The sequence below is a fragment of the Triticum urartu genome, chromosome 5A (assembly GCF_056163025.1).
Source record: "Triticum urartu cultivar PI428250 chromosome 5A, HENAU_Tu73, whole genome shotgun sequence".
NCBI classification, from domain to species: Eukaryota; Viridiplantae; Streptophyta; class Magnoliopsida; order Poales; family Poaceae; genus Triticum; species Triticum urartu.
In genome coordinates this window covers 469,038,413-469,056,380 of record NC_141877.1, presented here as the reverse complement: position 1 = coordinate 469,056,380, position 17,968 = coordinate 469,038,413, and the positions used below count along the sequence as shown (strand labels likewise).

Here is a 17,968-nt window from a genome sequence, read left to right as displayed (position 1 = left end):
GTGGTATACAATGATGAGAATAAAGGCTTCGGCATGCTTGGAGACATGTTTTGTTCTCTCTGACCAGGAAACATCAAAACTTGCTACCAAACAACGTCATACAAATGTCCAAAGGGAGAACTGCTCCCTATTCTGTATCTGCACCAATTGCTGTCAAAAACAAAGATTGCGCGAGATTCCTTGATAAAGAGCCAAACCGCTCAGATTCACAAAGCATTTCATGCAGAAATCAACCTTCAACACATATGAAAAAAATAAAATTAGCTATATGTGACTGGAACAACCAATGCAAATTAAGCAATGAGAATAGACAGTGGATTCACATGAATTGTAAGATGAAGTAATATCGGATGGCGGTGGCTCCACACCTAGACCCGCTTTCCATCGTAGTCCCAGGACTTCCAGAACTGATTCTCGTGCACCTCGACGGCGGAAAAATCAGAACTAATGCAACACATTGTCCCTATAGATTCAGTCTTGGAAGCGAGCACCACCCCCACTGCAGGGACCGACTATTTACTGGTGCACGCCAGCAGTGGCTAAGGCCAGCTTATTGGTAGGCATTTTTTCAAACATGTGGCGTGCACATGACAGAGTGAAAACTCTGAAAACTAATCCGTGATTTACAATCGTGAATCCAAATGAGCTACAAATCCCAACAGAAAAGGAAAACTCTTGTCTGATCCATATGAACCAGAACAAAAAACACATAACATACAATGTTGTGTAATCTAGGTTGAGGGGACACAGAAAATAAGCCTCACCTACGCAGCAAGCAGGGGGGCGCATCAGGAACACCCGATGCACAGCGGCAGCGTGAGACCCTCGTCCGTGCGTCCGCAAGGAGGGGCGACCTACCTCCTGTCCAAACGCTGGTGTGAGCGTGTGCCCTCCGCGAGGAACTACGAGTTGGAGAGGATCTCTGAGAGAGATGTGACCTCGGGGTTGGGGAGAGCCGGCGACGGTAGGCGGTCCGTCGGCGGGGGGGGGCTGACGGCGTGAGGCGACAGGGGGCGGGCCGGCGGCGCGTGGTGAGGCGGGGCAGGACAGGAGGCCGTGACTCCGTTATCGGGCGGCGATGTCCGCTGCAAGGGGATCGGGAGGCATGGTCATGTGTAGCCGTGACTCCGTTATCGGGCGGCGATGTCCGCTGCAAGGGGATCGGGAGGCATGGTCATGTGTACATTCTTCTTCTTCTTTTCTCATGCTCGTACCGGTTCGTGTCGACCTAATCATCAGAACTGCAGGTTCCATTATTAAAAAAGGCGCGGCGGTGAACCCGACAGACTTATCCCGTGTTTAATATTTTCAATTCTTTTTGTAAGGGCTATTTATATTTTCATAGGGACAAGTGAAAAGAAAAAAAGAAAAAAAGAAGATAGTTGAGCGGAGCAGCGTGGGAGAACCAGCCAGCTGAGCAGGCTAACGAACCAGAGGGGGCTACCTGGGCCACCCCATATTTTTTTAGGGGTACCCGGGCCACCCCATGTAGGCGTCTTAGCGGGCAATTGGGCTGGAATTCGCTTTCCCAGTCTGACCACACAACCCTAGCCTCCTCTCTAACCCTAACCCTTCCTCCCCACAGCGAAAAACCTTCATAGCTCCTCGACGGCGGCGACTGAACGCGTGTTGATCTAGGGGCGGCGCCAGATTCGACTGTTGTCTCTGGGTTTGGCCCTTGCGGAGGTCTTAACAATGTTATCGAGGGCATTTGGTGGTTACAAGAGCAGTTTCTCGGCAGATCTCTCCGTGCAGGCCTTACGCCGCGCGTTTGGTACCCTTTTGCAGTTCGATAGGAATCATCAGGCTCACCAGCTACATGGTCATCCAGTCTCACCTGATGGTTTTCCCCAAGAGCATAGCAGGTAAATTTTATTTGTCACACTTCTTCATGTGTCGCAGCAATAGCTTTACTTGTCAGTAGCCTATGAGGGATTCGGAATCCTCTCCAATTAGATTACTGAAGCAATGTTTTCGAGGGGCTTCACAAGTAATAATTTCCTGACAATTTTTTTTCATAAACAGCGTGTTTTCTTGATAGTTTTTTTTGCAAATTGTGCAGTTATGTACGATTTAGTAGTATATACTACTCCCTCTGTTCCTAGATATAAGCCTTTTTAGGAATTTCAATAAAGTTAAAGACTTACGAAAACTGTTTCCGTTGAATTATATATGAAAAATAATTTTAATAATAGAAAAACAGAAGCAATTTTCGTAAGTCTTAACTTTGGCTGATAGGTACTGTAGCTGATATTGCTGTGATTGGTTTAGTAGGTGTTTTATTTTATGGTTCATATTCTGGATTGGGTTCATCTCTATAGTAATCGGAGGGACCAGCAAGGTTTTTGAGTCGCTGAGTTAAGCCAAGTTGCCAAGGCTGCAGCTAGTGGCTTGCTGGCTTGAGTCAGTGACTTGCCTAGACTAATCGCTCCAAGTCGCCATGGCAGTACAGTGCACTCCCGCACCTGTTTCCCTCCTTTGCATAGCCCATTAATGCCAGATAAGCAAAGTTATCAGGCCGAACAGGCCCAGCACGGCCCAGCTAACCACTCCCGGCCCTCATCCACTCGCTAAACCTAGCGCTGCCAGCCCACACTCCTTCATCTGCGCCTCTCCCCTCGAACTTCTTCCTCTGCGCCGCCGGCGAGGAGAGGCGGCGCCTCCTCTCCCTCCCCCGCCTCCTCTCCCTCCCCCGCCTCCTCCCCAGCCTCACCCGCTTGCAGCTTCATCTCCTCCTCCCCCGCCTTAGTCTGTGCCGCCGCAGCCTCGCTCGAGGTCACGGCCGTCGCCGCGGAGGTCCAGCCGCCGTCGATCTGAAGGGGGTGCGTCGCCGGCGAGCTGCAGCGGTGGTTCCTAGGTCACGGCCGCGAGCGCCATGGCTTCCTCTCCTCCCGAGCTCCCTCCCTTTCCCTCTCTCTGTCGAGCCAGCAAGTCAATTAATCGACTAATTGCAGTGATTAATCGCAGAAAATCGCTGTTGAGCCAGCGAGTCGGGCGACTCGCTCCGCGAGCCAAGTCGCCCGCGCAAGCCAGTCACGGCGCGACAACTAGGCGATTAGTCGGTGACTAATTGGCGATTAGTCGGCGACTCAAAAACCTTGGGGACCAGATTGTAAACATGAAAAAGTAGGAGCTTAGCGGGTCCTTACCCCCCTTTATCTGATTATTAGAGCGGAAAGGACACGCGGAATTTTACTCTTATAACGCGAATTGAATCTATCGATTCAACCTTATGAAGCAACAAGAAAAAGAGATCACTCGAGGATCCAATATCTTATTCCACGAAGGAAGTATCTGAAAATCCTTGATTTAGTTTCGAGTAATAAACTAATAAAACCTTAATGGACCTAATTTGCTGAATTATTATAGATCCATAGTCATTCTGTTCTACGATTCCACTTCGACAAAAGGAAAAAGCATACCTAAATTCAATAGCTTTACGTCCGCTATCCCGATCATGATTTTCCTACCCTCAGGGGGAAAGTAAAGGCCCTTTCCCCTTTGGAAGGCTGTGGGCAAGGAGGGATTCGAACCCCCGACACCGTGGCGGCTAGCTTCAAATAATAGGTAACTTAAAATAATAATAGCTATTATCTTAGGAATCGTCGATATTGGAAAAGTCCATAAAATTAGGAACATTAGAGTTTTCATTAAAATAGACTTTGTTTAGTAGTATCGTTTCCATTTTTTTTACAATAAACTCTTGCTTTGAGTGAAAATGGTAAATTGTTGTACGGCTAAAATTGTTTTGTAGAGAGCATTCAATTATGCCACACCTGTTGTTTACACAATTATGCACTACTCCCTCTCTTCCCATGAAGAGAGCATGTACTTCCTTCTAGTGTCTATTTATTTTTTTATTGGCATTCGTGGATTGATCACCAGATGAAACATGGTTAGAGCTGTAATATGTCTTGAATTTACACTATATTCAATTAATCTAAATCTCGTAACGTTTTGCGGTATGTTTAGTTTGTGCTAAAGGTTGCCATGACAACAAAGTTGGCTAGCCAATTTTTTTGAGGTTTTGCTTGCCAATAGATTGGCCAACATTGGCTTGATAAAACAGACTAGAGTTGGTAGTGGAGTTTTATCCAAGCAAAAGCCAGTGTTGTGCTCACAACCAAAAATATGCTAGGGTTCACTTTGGTCGCAATCAAACACATCCTTCTTTCCAACTTTTCAGTTAATATCTCCATTTCCCACTAATCATGAATTGCATGCACCAATCAACGCCCACAGCGCACCAGCTAATTTATCAATCATTGGTAAGTCAAACTAGGGTGGCATGCATGGCATTAAAATAAGCGTGGCATGCACCCTTGGCATGCATGACATTAAAATAAGCGTGGCATGCACCCTTGGCATGCATGACATTAAAATAAGCGTGGCATACGCCCTTGGCCTGCAGGGGTATTAAACTAGCCTGGCAGGTTGGACCGAGGGGAAATTTTGGAAGAAAGCTTTTCACGGGAATGGAGGGGGTATTTTATGATCTGTACTTAGTCATTATTACCCTCATATTGACCATTTAATAATACTATATAATCACATGAGAATGAATGAGTGGTTAATATTGTTTGGACCACCAGATAATCAAATCCCTAAAAAACAATAGGGGGCTCTTTGAATCACATGAATCCATAAATGCTGGAACAGAAAACCATAGGATCATAGTGTCATGACCATATGAACCCCACAGGATTTTGGCTTGTTTGATTGCATCATAGGAATGTATCACAAAAGAATCCTTGGGAAAAAAAATCCTGTATGATTCCATCCCACAAATCAAACGACAATCACAGGAAAAATCCTAAGTATTCCAACCCTCTAGAATTCCTATAAAAATCATTTGAATTAAAGATGCCCTAGAAGGGGAAACAATGTAATCTTTGTATGTTTTCTGTTCTGTGTATTGGTTGAAAACAGGGGCGTTCCGTCAGCCTGTATGTTTGAACCAACTGGTACTGTTTGTGGAAGCTTTGATCAAAAGTTGGCCACACTGAGGAGCATTGGGGATTGTGTCAGTGAATATGAGCTCAGTGTGCTGTTGAAGAAGATACCTGTCCCTGTTTGTTATGTTTGGTGTGATCCCTCCCCCTGGATGCATATAACCCAGGTATGTGAATCAATATGTATATATGTGGGTGTGTGGGTGGGGTGGGTGTGTGTATTTGTAATCACTAGAGCTGTTAATAGATGTTGTTCACTTTAAAATCTTGCAGGAATCTAAAATCTGTCACTGATGTATGAACATTTAAATATCTAGAGTTAAGATGATGTCAGGTGCCAACAATCTTGCAATACTATGGTTTTGGCAAAATCTTTGCCATGATAATATCGTTCATGCTCAATTATATCCGCTGAAACAATCATGTGAATTCAAATGATACCTGCTGGCAACCATTTATCATATCTTCAATCTCAGACTTACCAAAAAGAAACCTGTGTTACTGTCATTCATATCTTTATTTTCATGAAAAATGGGGTCTATTAGTCACATTCAGGATATGTCTCTACTATATTACTCTTCCTTTTTGTATATCATATTGAATGTACTCTTTTAATGAGTCCAACTTAATATTGGCCTTTAGGACTCATGGATTTTGTGCTGATCACGCCCTTTGTTCTTCATGGTTGCTTTTTAGTATTTTCCCCTACTCTTTCCTTTGTTCAGTCCATGCACTACTCAGTCCATTGTTTTGCCACTACCTCTGTTTTACACTTTAACGATATGTATGTGAGATGATATATGTATGCTTTATTGTCAATGATGTAGTTGTTCATGAGAGCATTTTGGAGCTTATATATGATGTTTACGATAAATTTGCGTGTAACTATCCTTGTTGTGCACAGGGGGTCTCAATGACAAGTAATGTTAATAAGATGGTTAAAGCTGGTTTCGAAGTTAAACTATTGATGGCAGATTGGTTTGCTCGAATGAACCCTCAGATCACGATGAAGGTTGGTAGTGATCTAAGTAATATTCAGACTATTGGCCGGTATAATATTGAGGTTTGGAAAGCAATTGGCATGAACCTTGGTGGGGTTGAGGTCGTGCAGTTGTCGGATAAAATAAGTTGCAAAACAGATGAATACTGGTCACTTGCAATGGATATTGCAAGAAAAAGCGATCTGAGCAGAATAAAGAGTTGGCTTCGTGTTTATGCATCAAAAGATCCAAGGTATCTTTATGTTCATATTATTGAATTGTTTAAGTTTATGTTTTCACATGCTAGTTCCTTTTTTTTGTGTACTAAGCAGGCGTTGTCAAGGAAGTATTGATCCTTATATGTCCAGAGAATTTTCAGCTGCTGAAATAGCTAATCCTTGCTTGCAGAGCGCTGGTATATTATTGCAGAAGGTCTGTATTTTAATTTTTTCTGTTGCTGTTGATTTTTGTTAGCTTGGCCTGATTGCATTGGAAGTAACAACCAAGACCTCAAGTACTTGGATATCTGAATTGTTAGAACAAAGACCAAATAATCCTGTGTCTGTCTCCATAAGAAATACTCCCTCCGTCCCATAATATAAGAATGTTTTTGACACTATAGTAGTGTAAAAAACGTTCTTATATTATGGGACAGAGGGAGTATATAAGAAAGATTGGCAAGCAAAAGCAAAGTATATAGAACTATAGACCAACATGACTGGATCTGTATGCTGAAACTGCACTAAGTACTTGGCAGCTAGAACAGCATCAAGCGTGCAACAATATTTTAGTTGAATCTTTAAAAACAACTGCTGTCCAGCTTATGGACGGAGAACAGCAAAAGTTGGGCAGCCCGCCAGCATACTCATGTTCCATGTTATCCAGTTCCCTATGTTGTATGAATGTCAAGAATTTACTAATGGTATTTCTGATAAAACTTACCATCGAGAATTTTATAATTTCTAATAACCGTGTCGCCATGGATTAGGATGTGTAACATGTGACCTCAGCTGTACCTGTCTAAACTGGTGGAGTTTGGTAAAGATGATCTAAGCGTCTTGTATGGGTGGTTGAGACGATTGCATTAATGTTTATGATAGAGGTGTTGTTCTTGTTCTTCTGCTGATGCTTTTGCCCAGTTAACTAAGACACATAGTTGCACTCGAGGTGCTTTACAAGTTGCCTCTCTTAGAGCCATCACCAGCAGGGATTACAGTTTATTGGGGCCGAGGAATAAAAACATACTCTTGGGATCCAATCACAACCCCTATTTTAGGGAGGCACCAAAATATTGCCCTGAGCCCCTTCTCCTGTGGGTTCAAAGAGGGCCCTTTTCCCTGTACAAGGCGCGAAGACATTTCTGCTCCTGCCCGGCCCCTCCTCCGTCATCCTGCTGCTTCTCTCGCCCCAGCCGGTCTCTTGAGTTATCGCTCCCTGTGAGGCTGCTAAATTTGGCCTGCTCTGTTTTGGGCCGTTCTGCTTTCTTGATTCAATTTAAAAGTCCTTGATGCTGGAGTGTTTCTTCATCCTGGATTGGTGAGGATGAATTAGCTGTTACTTTAAACTGGTTCAGGAGAATCGAATTGTTTCTAAGATTCTAAAGGATGATTAAACCCATGAGCCGAATATACACTGCAGGGAAAGGCTTACAACTGCTTCAGGATAATTGAATTATTTTTAAGGATGATTTGTTTTGAGGCGCCATATGGTCTCTTAAATAAATTTGTAGACATTAGTCAGAGATTCTTATCATGAATAAATAAATGTGTGCTTAGAGGTGTTTTGAGTCGCTAAATATATTTACCCCAAAAATCATATTGAGAAAACTGACCTTGCTCTATGGATGTTTGTACACAAGTCCTCTGCCTATGGTTAAGCTAATTTTGCCAAAAATAATGCATAAACAAATCTGTAATACTGGTGTCTTTATGTTGTGACGTTAAATAGTTAAATTGACATCATATCTTTTAAGACCTTATGTCTGCTACGTCAGAGTACTTCATAAAGTTGTTGCTTGCTGGGCTCCCAGAACATTTTCTTCTATTCTCTACTGGCCTCTGCCTATGGTTATGCTAATTTTATCAAAAATACTAGAAGCCAAATATGCACTGAGCCTCAATTGTCTCTAACAAACCTGGAATACTGGTGTCTCAATATGATCCGACTTGTAATGGTTATATTGACACAAAGCATATCTTTGCAAGGTCATGTGTTGCTTAGGTTATCTAGTGGGAGCATGTTTGAACTTGCATCTAAATATGCCTTCTTGCGTGCATAGGTTCGTTTGTTTACTTGCAGGATGAAGGCTAAAGTTGGTGTCGTTTGCTTTGGGTTTTAATATAGATAAAGTATCTCAACTTAAAATACAGTATTTCTATGTTTTATCTGGAATGCTTGCATAAGAATCTTTCTTTTTGCGGGTGTATAAAAACCTTTCTAACTGCAGGCGGACGTTTGGCTTTTGAACTTGGATCAGCGTGGGGGGCACATATTAGCTAGGCAGTACTGCAAGCACATCGAGAGGGAAACTATACCAATTGCTTTCTTTAACAGTATCTTTATAATTGTGTTATATTTGCTCTCTTATTTTCCATATTTTTTACAATACATTTGCGTACACATACATGTATCCTTAACTTAAAATACAGATGTGCTACCAAATTTGTTAGAGCATCCTGGATTTGGGGGTTGTAACGATACAAGATGGACCATCTTCATGGAAGACTGTGAGGCCTGAGCTCTGATATTCACAAAGGTCCTTGTTTATTGGTCTAGTTGCATATGAGTTGTGAAGTTGTGGGGGTCAAATGTCCTTGCAAATCTTCGTGTACTATTAATATTGCTAGACATTGCTTTTTAGTTGTAGCACAATGCTATTTGATTTTTTAGACCAATGTATCTGTAGGATGTTTTAAATCCTAGCACATCGCTAGATGATTTTTAGTACCAATGGTATCTGTAGGATGATTTATGACTCATTTAAGTGGAGTAGTGAAGATGAGTTCTTGCAGAATTACGTTTGCAAGATAAAGGTCCAACATAGTTAACTGGTGATATTTGGATTCTATAACTTCAGCCTAGATGTGATAGGAATTCTTTTATTTATTGTTAGACATGTAGTTTTGATTTCTGATTTGCTGTCAATACCATCTTTTTTTTGTGTTTAATGTTGTCTACAATGTCAACAGTTGCCTTTTGTTTATTGCAGGAAGAAGTCTGTTCAAAAATAGAGGATGCTTTCTGCCCTCTTAAAAATGCAAAATGTAATCCGTGTTTGGAGTACATAAAGTATATTATCTTACCTTGGTTTGGAAAATTTGAGGTGCTGCGGACTGGAGAGAACAGTGGTATAAAGTAAGTTGGGCTGCCAAGTTACATTTCTTCTTGTTTCCCGTTGAATTTATGTAATAAACCAGTGGAATGTACACTTATATCATTCAGTCATTGCAATTATGTATTTCTAGGAAGGCTTTCAATATATTATCATGTAGATTTGGTTGATGATAACTTCTATGCAGGACGTTCATGTGCATGGAAGAGCTTGCTGCTGATTATGAAAGTGGCGCTTTGCACCAATTGATGTGAAGCAGGCGCTTGTCAAGGCAATAAATATGATGTTGCAGGTAAATTTCTTTATCTGTCTTCTAACTTGCAGTGATTCTTATTCTATGTATGTTTTGTCATTTCTCTGATTGATTTTGAAAGTTCCGTTGATATCAATGGATGTATCGATCAAAAGATTTTGCGTATGATTGACACAATGTCTCAATATTAAATCAAATAGTATTAACCTAGAAGCCTAGTGGTATTGTTCATTTGTGCCCCTTTTCTAGGTTCGTTTCGTTCGTTGGATGACAATTGGACCTTTATTTGGCGCCTTCCTTGTATAATTTGTGCTAGACATTAGTATAAGTTAGTATTGTGCATGTCCTCCCCATGTCACCTAATCATCGACTAGATATAAAGGTTTGACTTGTTTCGTTCTTAGAGAGCCTGAAGAATGGTATAAGGACGAAATGCGTGAAAATTTATAAAACGGAAGAAACAAAAGGCTTTATTTGACGGTGTTCCTGGTCAGCACAAAAACCAGAGGAAGAAACCTTTTTGGCCTACAACTTACGTTAGAATCTGATTATGGCCATTTCTGGTTGAGCTTTTTAACCAGCTGGATATAAATGTTTGACTCAATTCCTTGTGAATTAGAGCCTGAAGGTATTGCATGCGGAAAATGCATGAAATTTCATAAAGCGGAAGAAATCAAAGGCTTTATTTGATGGTGTCTCTGGTTGGCACAAAAACAAAAGAAAGAAACCTTTTCTGTCTTCTCTCTCAGAACATTTTCTCTCTTATCCTTGCATTAGAATTTGACCATATCTGGTTAGGCTTTTTATAACCAACTCTCTTATCCTATAAGCTCTGACCCATCTCCAAGCAAGCAAACCTCTAAAAAACCAGCAAGTTCCGGTAACTCATCTGAAAAGCAGTTTGACCCTACTTTCACATGTTCTCTATGTACTAATTTTGGATTGCCCTAAAAGCTGATGGTATCCACCAACCATGCCCACTGATAGATACTTCTGCCCTGTTAGTATCAATTGGAGAGCAGTTACCAGCTGTTCCAGTGATTTTTCTCAGCTATGCCTAAGGACCTTCTAACGGCCCTTGTGTTCTTGTTCAGCATAATGTAAGGGCTGTCCAAAATTGACGTGGAATTTTGTGGTAGATGACAAGCTAGAGCCATGTTATTTAAACTAGAGCTATTTTATTCTAGTATTATATCTATATAGTTTTTGGTGACAGGTTTTATTTTATGAAGTATGAAAGAAATATTTACTGATCTTCATCCAATACGGCCATATGAATCAACTCCCCTCATTAATGTGAACGATGACACATTGCATTTATGCATGTCTGTGAGTTTAAGTGATTAGTCCTAATTGTTGAGGGAAGGTTGTTCTTTTTTACCTTGCTTATGTGATCAACAAAATGTGCTTTATATTCTAGAATTATTGGAGCATTATAGTAGTTATTAATTATACATTCAAATATTTGTTTTTATCATAATAACACTTAACTCTGATTTTCATTTTTTCTGTTTCAAGCCTGTCCGTGACCATTTCAGTAGCAATGATGAAGCAAAAGAACTCAAGGAAGCTATGCAGGTACATTTTTTATCAACCCTATTTGGCCATTACGATGTAGTATAGCATACAATTTATAGGGTAGAAGCATTTCGTTGAAAACTTTTCTGTTAACTATAAGTTGGAAACCCAACTGTTTGTCTACAAATAAAATTTGATTTGGCCCTAAATAAGTCTGCCAATTTAATGCTGACTAACATAACATTCGGATGGTGCTAAACTGATACTCCCTCCATTTCTATATACAAGCCCACTTCATATTTTATGTCTAACTTTGACCATTAATTTTATCAACGAATTGTGAGTTATATGCCACAAAAAGCATGCCATTAATGCACATTTTCAAAGAACTTTTGATATAATTTTGATGACGTATATCCCATATTTTGTTGACCTGCAGGCTATATAGTACCGGGGCGGACCATATAGTACCGGGGCGGACCCGCATCAACATTGGACGTTTGTTTGGCACTTGACGGACACAAAGTCATGTACCGACCTGCAGGCTAACGGAACGCAACGGGATCTCCTAACCGGCGCTGTCAGTGCTGGTTTCTGGTACTGGCGCCCGAAGGGGTAGCCAGAAAAAAGCAAAAAAAAAACAACCGCAAAAATGGTTCTCCTCATGGACCGAACTCGCGCTGTAAGAACAGAGAACAGTGTGTTTACCACCTCACCTACTTTGCGCTAATGAGCAAATCCAGGGCGAACTTATATAAGCACATTTGTAGTTGCGTAATTCGCTTTGATTTTTATTTTATTTTTAAACATTTTGGGAAAAGTCCATGAATCACAGGAAAGTTCATTTGTTTTAAAAAAATCGATTTTGAAAAAGAGTTCACGATTTTGAGATAAATGTCTATCAATTTTTAAAAATAGTTCACAAATCATGACAAAAAAAAGTTCATCAAAATTCAAAAAAGGTTCATCGATTTTGAAAGTAGTTCATCGATTTTGAAAAAGTTCATCAAAGTTCAAAAAAGGTTCATTGATTTTGAAAAAAAAATCATCAAAATTCAAAAAAGGTTCATCGATTTTGGGAAAAGTTCATCAAAATTCAAAAAAGGTTCACCGTTTTTGCAAAAATTTCATCAATTTTGAAAAATAGATCACGATTTTTCAAAAAAGTCATCGGTTTTGGAAAAAAGTTTACAAAAAGGTGAAAAAAGTTCATCGAATTTGAAAATAAATTCATTAAAATTGGGGAAAAAAGTCGTCAAATCTGAAGTAGTTCATCAACATTGAAAAAAGTTCACCAAATTGCAAAAATTGTTCATCGAATTTGACTAGAAGGTAATCAAATTTTTTAAAAAAGTTCATGGATTTTGAAAAAAGTTGATCAATTTGAAGAAAATGTTCATGTATTTGCGAACCAATTCATCGTGCCAAGACGAAGAGAAAAAAGAAAACAAAAAATTTTAAAAGGTAAACAAAAAAAGGAAAAAGGAAGAAGAACGAATACTAGGGTTCGAATCCTGGTAGCGCCCTTTTTTACGAATTAAGACACAAAATAAAAACACGTAATGGGCCAGCCCAGTGCGCCGCGGGGGGTGTGCGCCCGTTTGCACCCATGCCTGTAACGGGCGCCGTTTAGGGAATGCCGAACGCAACGTGGACGGTATACGCACGGCAGCATTTACGTTGGGTGGTTGGGCCGCCAAACAAACTCGTTGGTTTTTCTAGCCAGTCCCCCAAACTTGTTGGGTGGTTGAGCCCGTTTATTGACATGATAAAAGATTTCCCAAATCGAAGGAAGAACCACCCAAAGTTCATCAAACTTAATGTGGACGCGGCCTTTTTTGCGGATCAACGAGTTGGAGCTATGGCAGCAATTATTAGAGATGAACGAGGTATTTTCCTTGCAGCTCAATGTAAGTTTATCCCATATGCAGCGGACGCAATGACATCAGAGGCAATGGCGATGAGAGACGGACTGAACTTGGCAAATAGCCTAGGGTTCCAGCGAGTTGAAGCGGAATCCGACTCTCTAACGGTGATCAACTGCTGCTCCGGTCAGAGTACTTGGTGGGACGCGGCGGCAGCGATATTCGCGGAATGTGTGGACATCTCTACCTTGATTGGGAAGGTCAACTTTAAGCATTGTTTTCGATCAGCAAATCAAGCGGCACATGTGCTAGCTAATTTTAGTTATTGTAATAAACTTTCTTCTAGTTGAACCGACGAGCCTCCAGATTGTCTGGTGAGCAAGCTCGTAGACGATGTATCTTTATGCATTAATCAATCAAGCTAGCCATAATGGCCTTTCCTCAAAAAAAAAAGTCACCCTGTACCCTCAGCGCAAGCAAGTTTGATTACTACTGTACCATATCATACAAAGATTGCCATTTCCGTTTCAGACATTACTTGCAACACTCTGAATGTGACCTTATAGTTACAGTAATAATGGAAAAACCCGCCAGCGAACACTTAATCGGTGTCCAATAGCTACAAGGCTACAACATAATTATTTTTTTGAAACCAAGGCTACAACAGAATTCATCCACCAAATGCTGCACACTACAAATGTCTGCGCAGTTTCCCTAAAAAAATGTTGCCACAGGTTTTACATCAACAATTACACTTGGTGCTTTTTTTAGGGAACGCCGTCATGTCTCGCTTTATTGCTTAAAGAATAGTTACATCGTCCACGAGATTAACCCAATTACATCAGGAGGTTCCATCAACCCAATTACATGTAGCCATAAACGTAATAGAGTGCTTCGCTAGCTCATGTACCAGAGTTTGAGTCCCTTGGACAATGATTAAATTGGACATTCCCAATCGATTTTGCAGTGTCGATGATACTCGCAAAAATAGCAGCTGATACGTTCCATCAAGTTTCCTGACCCTAGCATGCATTGATAACCTCCAGCAAGTCTGATTCAGCTTGAACGTTGTTGCATCTAATAGAATTTGCCAATTCAAAACTTTCATAGCAATAGTCAGAGACAAAGTTATATGTTCGCATGAAGCTGGCACAAGATTTCCATGTGTATCCCTTATAATAAGGAAGCATCGACGTTGAGTTTGACAAATCCCATGTCTGGCTTCTTCCATCGTTTTGACAGCATGGCGATACATTTTCTGGAAGGCGCCTGTTGTTTAGAGGTGGGACAGTCTCACTATGATTTCGTTGCTGATGAATACACCAAAGGTACCATGCACTGACGGCCAGCAGTTCTGGAAGAGTAACATTAGGTGCTCCAGGAACATTCCATGATTACCGAACTCAATCCATCAACGTGCATCACATCAAAGATGATGGTATGAACATGCAATTTCCATAATTCCACTGCAGGCGTACACTCAAAAAGCAAGTGTTTAACATCCTCAACGCCCAAGTTACAGATTGGGCAGTGACCTTCAGTACCGATGTGTGTCTATTTGCAAGGATAGATTTCAGCGGCATGATCCCATGCAAAGCATCCAGCAAAAAAATCTTGCTTCCAAAGAATTCGCCAAACTGGTGACCTGAGATCAAAGAAGATGAAAGATGGTTACCATATTGGTGTCTCCCTTCAACATGATGTTTTCTCCACAGTTTCAGCATGCTTCTCTGCGTATCCCCTGAATGTGCACACTCTGCCAATGCATGCATGGTGGCCGTTCTGTAGGCGGCCGTGCAACACGAGCCTTGCACGATGTAAACCGTTTCATGCATAATCGGTTGACTAGTACCAAGGGCAAACTCCTCTCGTGCTGTAATTTTAAGGTTCTATAGCTCTAGAAAACACCATGTACTGACAAACAATAGAAGTTTTCAAGTTAAGTGTATGCATACTCATTAAAATATTCATTTACCAGTTCGTCATGATATTCAATTATGTTCATGCTCAATAGGTCAGTGCAGAAGTAATTAACACAAACCATTGACAAACAGATTCTGAGAGAAAACACGCACGATGGTAGTGTTTGAAGAGTTAGCAGTGCCAACTGGATTTTTATTCTTTTGAGAATAGATGAAATGCTGACTGTATTCATCATCACCAATCAGGTTACAATCATCTAGAGTACATCGCGAGAGGAAAGAAAAGCACATATAGGAGCTGTTTGGGAAACCATCAGCTCCGCCAAATCCAAGGATCCGCAGAGTTCCCCGCTCCATGATTTTGAACTGCTACTTTGGCTGCTCCGGGAGCGGAGTCACGGAATGGGAGGGACAACGAACAGGCCCATAGTGTCTGGCCTGCTCTACTGTGCAACAAAAAGACAAGTCTAGAATCAAGAAACCGAAACAAATTGGTTTGAACTTGCAGACGCAATACCATCCATCGTCTAGAATCAAGAAACTGAAACCAAATGGTTTGAACTTGCAGACGCAATACATACCATCCATCGTCTAGAATCAAGAAACTGAAACGAAATGGTTTGAACTTGCAGAAGCAAATCGTCCTTGCCGGTCGTCCTTGCCTGTTCACTGTTCTAAGTCCGGCACCGACAAGCTCATGCTCGAGCAAACGCCGTTCAGTTCTACTTAGTGCCGGCGGCCGGTCGCCCACATCATCAATGCTAGACTCGCCTGCTATATCCAGCAGATCTGGAGCGGGCTGCGCCGGTGGCGCGTAGTCACCGCCATCAACGCAAGCACAGGGAATCTGTCCAACGGGGTAACACGCTCCCTGAGATTCATGCTACGAAAGATCCACCATGAATGGAATTCAGGCGAGGGCAACAAGCATACCTATCAACCGGATCGGATAAGAACTCGAACCCATCCCCCGTCGCCTCCGCCGTCGCAATGAGTACAACCCTCTCCGGCCGCGAATCCAGGGGAAAATAGCGTCTCTGAGAATTACTTTTTTTTTACCCCAAGCGCCGTTCGTCAAAGCCAGTACTTGGAGTTTTTTTTTGAGCATCAGCCAGTACTTGGAGTTCACGACCGGCGACAGGCCAGTGGCGTTCTCCGTCGACACGTCGTGCGGGCCCATCCCCGTATGTGCCCTCTTCTTTTCGCGTATACGCGGCAGTATTTCCATCCTCCATAAATGCAGACCAAACGTGCCGATGTACCATTGGACCATACAGCGGGAGCGCGCGAGCTCGTGAGCCACATCGCCACTCTTCACATGCAGGGCTGTACAAACTATTTTATGAATTGGGGTGATGTAAAACAATTGTTTGAAAGATAACAGACCAAAATAATACTTGAAAAATTATCTATGGCATTTTTGGGTCTGAGGCTATCTAAAATAATTGTTTGAAAGATATCAGTTTGAAAAATTATGTATGACAATTTTTGGTCTGAGGCGATCTAAAACTATTGTTTGAAAGATATCAGCTAATAATTCTTGTGGTATTGGTATAAAGCATTTTTAATTATTTTGAAGATATTGAACTTCACATGTGATAAAATAATGAAAATGATATCTATAGCTAGTACAAAGCAAAGCATTGTGGGTTTGGGCGATGTAAAAAGAGAACTTTTGCAATATGGAATTGAAAAAATAGAAAAAGCTCTCAAAAACCTTTTTTGAGTATTATTCATTGGTGTATAATTATTATGTGTATTATTCTAAAATATAAATTGTATAATGTATCACGATTTAGGAATTGGAATAATACTCAAAAATGGCTTCTTGGCTGTTGAAAACCAAACCATTTTTGTGTCTGGTGATTTAAAACAATTGTTTGAAAATATTAGCTAATAATACTTAAATCGCATTGATACAATCTATTTTTTTGAGCTGGTGCAATATAAAACAATTGTTCGGAAGATATTGAAATTCTAACAAAATAAGGAATTATTTTTGGGTGTGGGGTGATGTGAAACAATTTTCATACAATATTTAACTTTTGCAATGTAGAACCAAAATAATAATTTTTGATTGAAAACGCACTTACAAACCATTTTTTGTTTTAAGCGATGTAAAGTGTTACTCCCTCTTTCAGTGTACAGGGTGTGCGTGTATTCCAAGGTCGTCAATTTGACATACCTAATACAAGTCATATATTATAAAAAATGTATCAATATAAACTTCAGATGTTTTATTTTCAAACGCTATAATTTTTGTGTTATATAACTTATATTAGGATGATAAAATTGGCAACCTAGGTATACGCGTAGGACTTGTAAACTGAAATGAAGGAAGGATAATAATTGGAATATAACTAATATGTGTATATTTAGATTTTTTTTATTGTATAATTTATCAGAAATAATACTCGTTGGTGTAATTATATATCTTCTGCATGTAGGAGAGTTACAAACCAACCATTTTTAGGTTCTGCATGTGAGGAATAGGGATGATACTAATGACAGCCAGTAAAAACCAACCATTTTTAGATTCTGCGTGCGAGGAATAGAATTGCAGCAAGCAAAAAATCTCCCCACGCGAGCTTGATATGATCAACCAAGCGTAACAATTTTATGGGAGGAGTTACTCGTGGGGACTAAGTAGCTATTAATTACCCAAGCGGGCCTTACTCTTGTAAAACGGAATAAATAGATTTTCTGTGTGTGTGTGTTCTAATATTATTGAATATCATGATAGAGATTTCTAAATCATATCATAATAACAAAAAAATTATTAGTGCTTTTTAATGTATATTAAGCAGTTATATTCATAAAAAAAATTAGGGGACATGAAAAATATAATAATAGTATAATAATGGAAGAACAAAAATTGTTTTGATTTTAGTTTTATATGACTATTGGTGCAAATAAGATGTCTCACCATTTCTCAAATTAGAAACTGTGCATTGGTTTAAGTATTTAAATCTGGTTATCATAATTTTCATTACGATACTAAAAACATATTAAGAGAGTATTTAAACTCAACAAAGCCAGTCGGCTTGGTTTGCCTCTGCGTGATATAACATATTATTATGTGGTTTGAACTTGTGCTCTTGAGGATCTATTTTATGTATATAATAATCTTTAAATGTAAAACATAAT

At 40.3% G+C, this 17,968-nt stretch overlaps 1 long non-coding RNA gene and 1 pseudogene across 2 annotated transcripts; one reads left to right on the top strand and one right to left on the bottom strand.

Moving 5' to 3' along the window:
* Positions 1-1,504: 1,504 nt before the first annotated feature.
* Positions 1,505-11,854, top strand: LOC125528246 (tyrosine--tRNA ligase 1, cytoplasmic-like; annotated as a pseudogene). Its single transcript, XR_015602378.1, has 10 exons — positions 1,505-1,865; positions 4,930-5,119; positions 5,857-6,185; positions 6,265-6,364; positions 8,379-8,484; positions 8,581-8,658; positions 9,121-9,286; positions 9,451-9,555; positions 11,035-11,094; positions 11,474-11,854. The product of XR_015602378.1 is annotated as a tyrosine--tRNA ligase 1, cytoplasmic-like (transcript).
* A 3,509-nt stretch (positions 11,855-15,363) lies between these two features.
* Positions 15,364-15,967, bottom strand: LOC125531644 (uncharacterized). The gene is made up of 2 exons (XR_007293388.2): positions 15,755-15,967; positions 15,364-15,668 (listed from the first exon to the last, which is right to left on the bottom strand). It is a non-coding gene; the product is annotated as an uncharacterized LOC125531644 (long non-coding RNA).
* Positions 15,968-17,968: the final 2,001 nt, after the last annotated feature.